The sequence below is a fragment of the Xenopus tropicalis genome, chromosome 10 (genome assembly GCF_000004195.4).
Source record: "Xenopus tropicalis strain Nigerian chromosome 10, UCB_Xtro_10.0, whole genome shotgun sequence".
Lineage (NCBI taxonomy): Eukaryota > Metazoa > Chordata > Amphibia > Anura > Pipidae > Xenopus > Xenopus tropicalis.
This window is the reverse complement of record NC_030686.2, coordinates 8,800,414-8,810,054: the sequence shown is the minus strand read 5'-3', so window position 1 is coordinate 8,810,054 and position 9,641 is coordinate 8,800,414. Positions and strand designations below refer to the sequence as shown.

General features: G+C 46.3%; 1 protein-coding gene across 2 annotated transcripts in view; it reads left to right on the top strand.

Annotated features, from left to right (window-relative positions):
- Positions 1-8,198: 8,198 nt before the first annotated feature.
- rara (retinoic acid receptor alpha) overlaps positions 8,199-9,641 on the top strand; it is a 63,119-nt gene continuing 61,676 nt past the window's right edge. For both annotated transcript variants that reach the window (XM_031893936.1, XM_031893937.1), the window contains exon 1: positions 8,199-8,365. The gene's annotated coding sequence lies outside the window, so the exon portion shown is untranslated. The remainder of the gene's footprint in view (positions 8,366-9,641) is intronic.

Sequence of the window (9,641 nt, the reverse complement as noted above, 5' to 3'; positions counted from 1 at the left end):
AACGGAGGAAAGGATAGATAATAGTATGTAAGAAGAAGTAATTAAGAGACTAAAGGTCTAAGGCCTAAGGTTTTCGGTGGGCCCTTGGCACCCAGTCTGACACTGCTTCCGACTACAGAGGCCCTACACGATTCAGACTCTGGTCTGAGAGCAAAGGGGATCTTTACATATATGACCAGCTTAGCACATGTCTTAAGGCCATACATGTGCTGAGCCCATATGGTGTATGTACCAATTGGCCCATAGGCTAAACAAAGGGTGCAAGGGGTCATACATGATATATTATGACAATGTATTCTAAGACAATTCGCTGCTCGTCTTCATTTTTTATGTTTTTTTTGGTTATTCGGAGTTTTGTTTAGCAGCTCTCTATTTTGGTATTTTAGAAGCTTATCTAGTTGTTATGGTGCAATTAACCCTAGCAACCAGGCAGCTGTTGGAACAAGGGTTGGGGATATAAATAAAGAAATAGAAAAATATATAATAAAAAGTAACAATAGCAATAAAACTGTAGCCTCACAGAGCAATAGTTTTTAGATGCCGGGGTCAGTGACCCCCATTTGAAAGCTGTAAAGAGGCAGAAGAGGAAGGCAAATAATCCAAAAACTAAAAGAAATGGATAATGAAGACCAATTGCAAAGCAGCTAAAAATTGGCCATTGTATAACATAAAAATGTTTACATAAAGCCTAACCACCCATTTAAGCCTATTTCCCTGACAAGTATCAAGTAGCCCAGGAGGGATTTTCTGGTGTGACCGGTCGGTGGCCATTAAAACTGGTCAGTAATGGCTGTTCTTTGGTTCCATATTGTTGGAAATGTTGGCATAGGCTGGTGTTTATTATAATATATGATGGATTTTAGTCCGAGAGAATTTTATTTTACCATGAATTGTGCAGAACCAGTACACTGCCTGTTCCCGTAGCCGCGCCAGTTCCAAAGATGCCTTCCCTGTGTATCTGTTAGCCTTTATACAGACTACTGAATCATAATGGCATCGGCTGCCAAGCAAGGCATTCTGGGTCTCTTCCGTTCCACTACCAAGCTGGATTTTTCTAGTTCTGAGTGTGTTTTTTTTTTCTTTTTTGTGTGCGTGTGTGTCTGGCAGTGACCCAAGAGAAACACATCCCTTCACCAACAAAAAGAATGAAAAGATGCAAATAGATGTAATATTTATACAAGAAGAGGCCTCTAGAATCAAGGGCACTAGAGGAAGGGAAATATGTTCATGGAAGAGCCTGTCCGGCCTCCAACCATAGAAACAGAGTGGAAAGTCTCTCATCTGATAATAGAAGGATTGTGGCGATAAGCTCCGTACAATAGACTGGTAATAATAAGCAGCTGCTCGAGCGAACTCTGCGGTTTGTTGGACACGCAGAGACCTGGTTGGGCCCAGTCAGAGGGGTACCAGTACCTACATAGCAAGCAGAGCAGCCGGTAGGAGGCAAGGGTGGCAGATATGGGGCAGAAGGGAAAGGGCAACAGCTGGCCAAGATACCAGGGGCAGAGGGCTCGGCTCAATAGAGCTAACAGTCTAAGAAGAGAAGGGTCTAATAAGTGTTATGGGATCCAAGAATATCCAGTACAAATAGGTATTTGCTTCAAATCTCACCCAAAATTATCACTAAGTTGGGCTTCTGAGAGTACAGGTATGGGGCCTGTTATAAATAAACCCAATAGGGCTGTTCTGCCCCCAATAAGGGGTAATTATATCTTAGTTGGGATCAAGTACAGGTACTGTTTTATTATTACAGAGAAAAGGGAATCATTTAACCATGAAATAAACCCAATAGGGCTGTTCTGCCCCAATAAGGGGTAATTATATCTTAGTTGGGATCAAGTACAGGTACTGTTTTATTATTACAGAGAAAAGGGAATCATTTAACCATGAAATAAACCCAATAGGGCTGTTCTGCCCCAATAAGGGGTAATTATATCTTAGTTGGGATCAAGTACAGCTACTGTTTTATTATTACAGAGAAAAGGGAATAATTTAACCATTAAATAAACCCAATAGGGCTGTTCTGCCCCCAATAAGGGGTAATTATATCTTAGTTGGGATCAAGTACAAGGTACTGTTTTATTATTACAGAGAAAAGGGAATCATTTAACCATGAAATAAACCCAATAGGGCTGTTCTGCCCCCAATAAGGGGTAATTATTTCTTAGTTGGGATCAAGTACAGGTACTGTTTTATTATTACAGAGAAAAGGGAATCATTTAACCATTAAATAAACCCAATAGGGCTGTTCTGCCCCCAATAAGGGGTAATTATTTCTTAGTTGGGATCAAGTACAGGTACTGTTTTATTATTACAGAGAAAAGGGAATAATTTAACCATTAACTAAACCCAATAGGGCTGTTCTGCCCCAATAAGGGGTAATTATATCTTAGTTGGGATCAAGTACAGGTACTGTTTTATTATTACAGAGAAAAGGGAATCATTTAACCATGAAATAAACCCAATAGGGCTGTTCTGCCCCAATAAGGGGTAATTATATCTTAGTTGGGATCAAGTACAGGTACTGTTTTATTATTACAGAGAAAAGGGAATCATTTAACCATGAAATAAACCCAATAGGGCTGTTCTGCCCCAATAAGGGGTAATTATATCTTAGTTGGGATCAAGTACAGGTACTGTTTTATTATTACAGAGAAAAGGGAATCATTTAACCATGAAATAAACCCAATAGGGCTGTTCTGCCCCCAATAAGGGGTAATTATATCTTAGTTGGGATCAAGTACAGGTACTGTTTTATTATTACAGAGGAAAAAGGAAATCATTTTAAAAATATTTAATTATTTGATTGTAATGGAGTCTATGGGAGATCTTCCTGTATTTAGGAGCATTCTTGATAATGGGTTTCCGGGTAACAGATTCCATACTTGTATTTAGAAGAGCAAATGTCATTCTTCCTTACTAGTACCTGAAGTTGTCTTAAGCCCCCACAGTTTGGGAACTACTGATTTAATTTATTATGGGGTGCAAGTGATACTTTCCAAAAACTTGACTTGTGCATTTATTAACATTGGAGACAAACATCAATGGTGATATTGCCCATAGCAACCAATCAGAACTTTGCTTTTGTTTTCTAACTTGTAGGTGACTGTTGAAATCAAATTGCTGATTGGTTGCTATGGGCAACATCACTGATAATGTGTGTCTCAAATGTTAATAAATACACCCCTTTATGTAAAGAACAGGACCTTACAAAATCCATTTTAACCCCAGAACCCAGCAGGTCTAACCTTCATAGGTCCTCATAGGCTGCAGTAAGTTGCTGCCCCCCCGCCCCAATAAGTGGTCAAATGACTAGTGACTTCTGCTTGTGCAGCTCCTCTGGGAAATAAACTAAGCAGCAAGTCAATAGGCGGCAGGTCTTGTATCTTTTGTATCCTTATTACCAAGAAAAAGGATAATTGTAATGTTTCTCAGAAGGTCTGTGCTTAATTGTGGGGCCTGAGGGCACCATAGACTTTTTGCCAATCCTATTCTTTATATGTGAGTGTCCCTTCCCAGAGGCTATTATCCCCCCACTGCTACTATAGGCACCATCTCTCCCTACTATACCTGCTATCCCACAGCCCCAGTCCCTTCCCAGAGGCTATTATCCCACTGCTACTATAGGCACCATCTCTCCCTACTATACCCGCTATCCCACAGCCCCAGTCCCTTCCCAGAGGCTATTATCCCCCCACTGCTACTATAGGCACCATCTCTCCCTACTATACCTGCTATCCCACAGCCCCAGTCCCTTCCCAGAGGCTATTATCCCCCCACTGCTACTATAGGCACCATCTCTCCCTACTATACCTGCATCCCACAGCCCCAGTCCCTTCCAGAGGCTATTATCCCACTGCTACTATAGGCACCATCTCTCCCTACTATACCTGCTATCCCACAGCCCCAGTCCCTTCCCAGAGGCTATTATCCCACTGCTACTATAGGCACCATCTCTCCCTACTATACCTGCTATCCCACAGCCCAGTCCCTTCCAGAGGCTATTATCCCCCCACTGCTACTATAGGCACCATCTCTCCCTACTATACCTGCTATCCCACAGCCCCAGTCCCTTCCCAGAGGCTATTATCCCCCCACTGCTACTATAGGCACCATCTCTCCCTACTATACCTGCTATCCCACAGCCCCAGTCCCTTCCCAGAGGCTATTATCCCCCCACTGCTACTATAGACACCATCTCTCCCTACTATACCTGCTATCCCACAGCCCCAGTCCCTTCCCAGAGGCTATTATCCCCCCACTGCTACTATAGGCACCATCTCTCCCTACTATACCTGCTATCCCACAGCCCCAGTCCCTTCCCAGAGGCTATTATCCCCCCCACTGCTACTATAGGCACGATCTCTCCCTACTATACCTGCTATAATACATATAATTTCACTTCATTTTTAGAGTAGGATCCCCATGCTTGTCTGACCACAAACTGTAGTTTCAGGCGGCCATTAAATGTTCTTATTATGGATCCTTGTGACGCCAGCGGTGCCGCACGCAGAAGTGTCTGACAGAAGTCATTTGTGCCCCCTGCAATTTAATATAAGGAAATCTTTTTAGTTGGCAGAAGCAAGAGATACGCGGCTCCATGTTGTAGCGGGGCAGACGCAATGATCCGGCTCTTCCCATGCTACTGTCGCTGGCGTTTCATTATGGATTCTTTTATTCTCAGCAACTCTCCAACATGCATTAAATAAACATGTCCGGGGCTTTTAAAGTGACGTGTAAATGTAATTGCTATTGAAAGCATAGTCTGACCCTTACTATTCCCTCCTCTGCCTGACTACTTCTGCCATAGAACAGATAGTCAGAACTCCAATTCCCACAATGCCTTGCACGTTCCATGATTAAAGGGAACATAACACTTTGCCTTTTGAAGCAAAACACAATTCCTAAGTGAGTTTCCAATAACCATTCATTACACATTGTCAGTGGTTTTAAAGTTGTCAGTTTATTTGCAGTTGAAGGCCGCGTCCGTCTGTTCCTTACTATGCTCTGTTGGTTCTGACTTTTGAAACAAAGCAGCAGCTGATTGGCCGACCCGTGAAGTCTTACTTCTGCTCTACATTGTTTCAAGAGGCAGAACCAGCAGTGCAGAAAGGTGACGGACAAACGCTGCTTTTCAATAGCAATTACACTCATGCTCGCCGCTCTAAAAAACAATAGAAAATGAGTAACGAACGGAAAATTGCTCAGGATGATATTTTGTTTCATTAGGCAAAATGTTATTGTTGGATTTGTATCCCCTTTAAAGGCGTGTGGGGAAGGCAAAGCCAAGATTGTGCGCTTACGGCTGTTCTTAAAGTGACGGCGCGGAGAGAAGGCCCTGCGGGGGGGCAGCATGGCTACCAACTCACAGGGGATATGAGGGAAAGGTGGCCTTGAATTAAGGGGTCAGAAGAGCACTATGGGGTTCCGACTGTGAATAGACATGTAGGAAGGGAGGCACAAAGGGTGAGGGATAGCTGCCGGGGGTGACGTTCTGAGAGACCCCATTAGCCCGCCCTGCGCATAGCGAGACCCCTAAGTACTGGGGATTTGCTCTGTCAGTGTCAAAGGGGAATGGCTTGGGGTAGGAACAAAGCAGTGTAAGGAAGATGTGCGTATGTCTGATAATGTCACTTCCAGCCCTTCCCTTTATTCCCTGTGTAGCCCTTCTACACTTTCACTTGCCCTTTGACTCTGTCTCACATGGCAGACTCATTAACAGCCACAATGTACAGCATTGAACTGGGCAAGTCATCTGGAAGGGAAAGCCTCTATGGTGTCTGTGACTGGCAGGGGGGTTCCATGTTTCTGTGGCAGGAGGGTTCCATGTTTCTGGGGCAGGAGGGTTCCATGTTTCTGGGGCAGGAGGGTTCCATGTTTCTGGGGCAGGAGGGTTCCATGTTTCTGGGGCAGGGGGGTTCCATGTTTCTGTGGCAGGAGGGTTCCATGTTTCTGGGGCAGGAGGGTTCCATGTTTCTGTGGCAGGAGGGTTCCATGTTTCTGGGGCAGGAGGGTTCCATGTTTCTGGGGCAGGAGGGTTCCATGTTTCTGGGGCAGGGGGGTTCCATGTTTCTGGGGCAGGGGGGTTCCATGTTTCTGGGGCAGGGGGGTTCCATGTTTCTTTGGCGGGTGACCAATCCCTTAGTCGGACGGGGTGTGATATTGACTGTACGGTGCGGTGCACACAGGGAATAAAGAGTAAATATAGGTGAGCAAACAGTTCAGCACGATAGGGATCTAGTCAGATCAGCTGTGTAGGAAAGAGAAACTAGAAGCAGCCACAGTGAGATAAGGCGTTAGTGGGTCACTAGTGTCCTGTGTCCTCTACCCAGGCTGATAGGCAATTAAAGGGAAAATAGACCCTGCTATTCAGCTTTCCTGCTTACATGCCCATCAAATACACTGACATGTCACTGAGCCCAGGAAGCCGTGTATATCTGCTCGCTTGTTGGCCATGGGAATGGGAGCTGCCATAGTGACCATATGAACCAGTGACTGAATGCCTGCAAGTCAGACCTACTTGTGTTCCATGACCTAGGGAACTGTTGCTAAAGAATTAAACCATAGCAACCAAACACATTTTAGGGTTCACTCAGAGGCACAGCCCTACCGTCTCCTATACATGCCGTGTGTGTGGCAATGCCACCCAGAACCATAGCGCGCTGTATGTACCACATGAAGTCCCCAGCGCTGCCTGATGGCTCTCTGATTCATGAAAAGCCCCAATCAGGGAGTGTTAGGGTTGGCCCTTGGCTGCGGGGCCCATTAGCGCATGTGGGGCACAATACTCAGACGTGACGCATCCTGTGCCTCCCTCCTACCCTCCCACACTTTCCTCTGGGTTTCCCTTTTACTCTCCTGTAGTTTCTTGGCAGCGGCGGAATGTACAGAGGAGCCGCCACTTTGTCAGCGCCTTCCCCTAGCTGGCAGCCTGACGGTGCAACTGGGCCCCAGTCTGTGTCACTGACCTGCCAGTACATTGCCCCCCGGCCAGCCCAGCGCTTTCCTGTAACAACAACAAGCCGCACTGTTAAAGGGCCACACCACCTGCACAGAGCCAGTATTATACATAGTCATTTCCATTTTTATCATGGTTTTTTTTTTTTTTAACTTTTTTTCCCTATCCGCTCTGCTGCTTGGACTGGTTGCTAGGGTCTAATTTACCTTAGCAACAGTGGTTTGAATAGAAAGGAAATGAAAAACCATAAATGTTTGGGTGTGGGGCAGTACACTATATTTACCCAGTACTTTTTAGGGCTCTGGCACACGGGGAGATTAGTTGCCTGCGACAAAACTCCCTGTTCGCGGGCGACTAATCTCCCCGAGTTGCCTACCCACCAGCGACAATGTAAGTCGCCGGTGGGATGTCACGCGGCGGCGTGATTTCGGGAAAACGACGAAGTTGCCTCGCGAGGCTTTTTCAGCGATTTCCAGAAATCGTGCTGCCGCGTGTGCCATCCCACCGGTGACTTACATTGTCGCTGGTGGGATGGCAACTCGGGGAGATTAGTCGCCCGCGAACAGGGAGTTTTGTTGCGGTGACTATTCTCCCCGTGTGCCAGAGCCCTTAGGGTTTCTAATGATTCCTAGTTGGGCAGCTGTGTCCAGAGAACTCGGTAAGGGTGAAGACACACAGAGCTACTTAGTAGCAGCTACTTGTCACAGCGACAGAAATAGACAGTACTAATCATTTACTGATAATTGTCTCTAGGTGTGTTTAGCGGAGGCAACTCTCAGTATTGTCTATGGCAGGGGATTTTCTGGGGTTTAGTAGCCGTGGACAAGTAGCTGCTACTAAGTAGCTCAGTGTGTCTTCACCCTAAGTAGTAGCAGCTACTTTTTCACATCTACTGAAGGCTAGAAAATACCATAGAGATAGTGAGAGTTGCCTCTGCTGACACACACACAGACAATTATCAGTAAATGATCAGCAGTGTCTATTTCAGCAGCCATGACAAGTAGCTGCTACTAGTAGCTCCGTGTGGCTTGACTGTAAGAGTTAAAGGCAGCAGTAGTAGCGGAGGATGAGGGAATATTGTATTGTACCGACTGAGAGAGCGCAGGCAGGCTCCGAGCGGAACAGTGTGTGAGGCGGCGGCGGCGGAAGGGTTAAGGAGAGGCTGGCAGCGGCGCTGGTTGGCTGCGGGCGGGAGCGGGGGGCGGTGCCAGCGGAGAGGCTGAGCTGGAGGATAAAGTTTCAGTAGAGCCGCTATGGCTGCACAGAGAGGAGGCTGCAGCGGGGCTGTCTGACTGAGACTCTCTCCTCCCTGTCTGTCTCTCTCCCTACAGCACCCTATAGAGACTGCCCGCACTGGGGAGGGACCCAAAGCAGCCGCACAGGAGACCCCCAGCTATACAGGCACAGGTAGGTGCTCCAGGGGCACAGACATGTCCGATAGGGGGAGGGAGGGGGTCGGGACTGTACTTGCTCTCTCACTCACTCACATATACTCACTCACTCTCACTGACACTCACTCACATATAGGCACTCTCTCTCTCACTCACATATAGGCACTCACTCACTCACATATAGGCTCTCTCTCACTCACATATACTCACTCACTCTCACTGACACTCACTCACATATACTCACTCACTCTCACTGACACTCACTCACATATAGGCACTCTCTCTCTCACTCACATATAGGCTCTCTCTCACTCACATATAGGCACTCTCTCACTCACATATAGGCACTCTCACACTCACTCACACACACTCACATATACTCACTCACTCTCACTGACACTCACTCACATATAGGCACTCTCACACACACTCACTCACATATAGGCACTCTCACTCACATATAGGCACTCACACACTCACATATAGGCACTCTCACTCACATATAGGCACTCTCACACACACTCACATATAGGCACTCTCACTCACATATAGGCACTCACACACTCACATATAGGCACTCACACACACTCACTCTCACACACACTCACTCTCACACACACTCACTCACTCACATATAGGCACTCTCACACACACTCACTCTCACATATACTCACTCTCACTGACACACACTCACTCACAGACTCACTCTCACATATACTCACTCACTCTCACTGACATACACTCACATATACTCACTCACTCTCACTGACATACACTCACATATACTCACTCTCACTGACATACACTCACATATACTCACTGACACACACTCACTCACTGACACACACTCACTCACATATAGGCACTCTCACACACACTCACATATAGGCACTCTCACAGACACACACTCACTCTAACAGACACTCACTCACATATACTCACTCTCACAGACACACACTCACTCACAGACTCACTCTCACAGACACACACATACTCACTCACTCTCACTGACATACACTCACATATACTCACTCTCAGACACACACTCACTCACAGACTCACTCTCACAGACACACACATACTCACTCTCACTGACATACACTCACATATACTCACTCACTCTCACTGACATACACTCACACACACTCACTCACTGACACACACTCACTCACTGACACACACTCACTCACATATAGGCACTCTCACACACACTCACTCACATATAGGCACTCTCACAGACACACACTCACTCTAACAGACACTCACTCACATATACTCACTCGCACAGACAC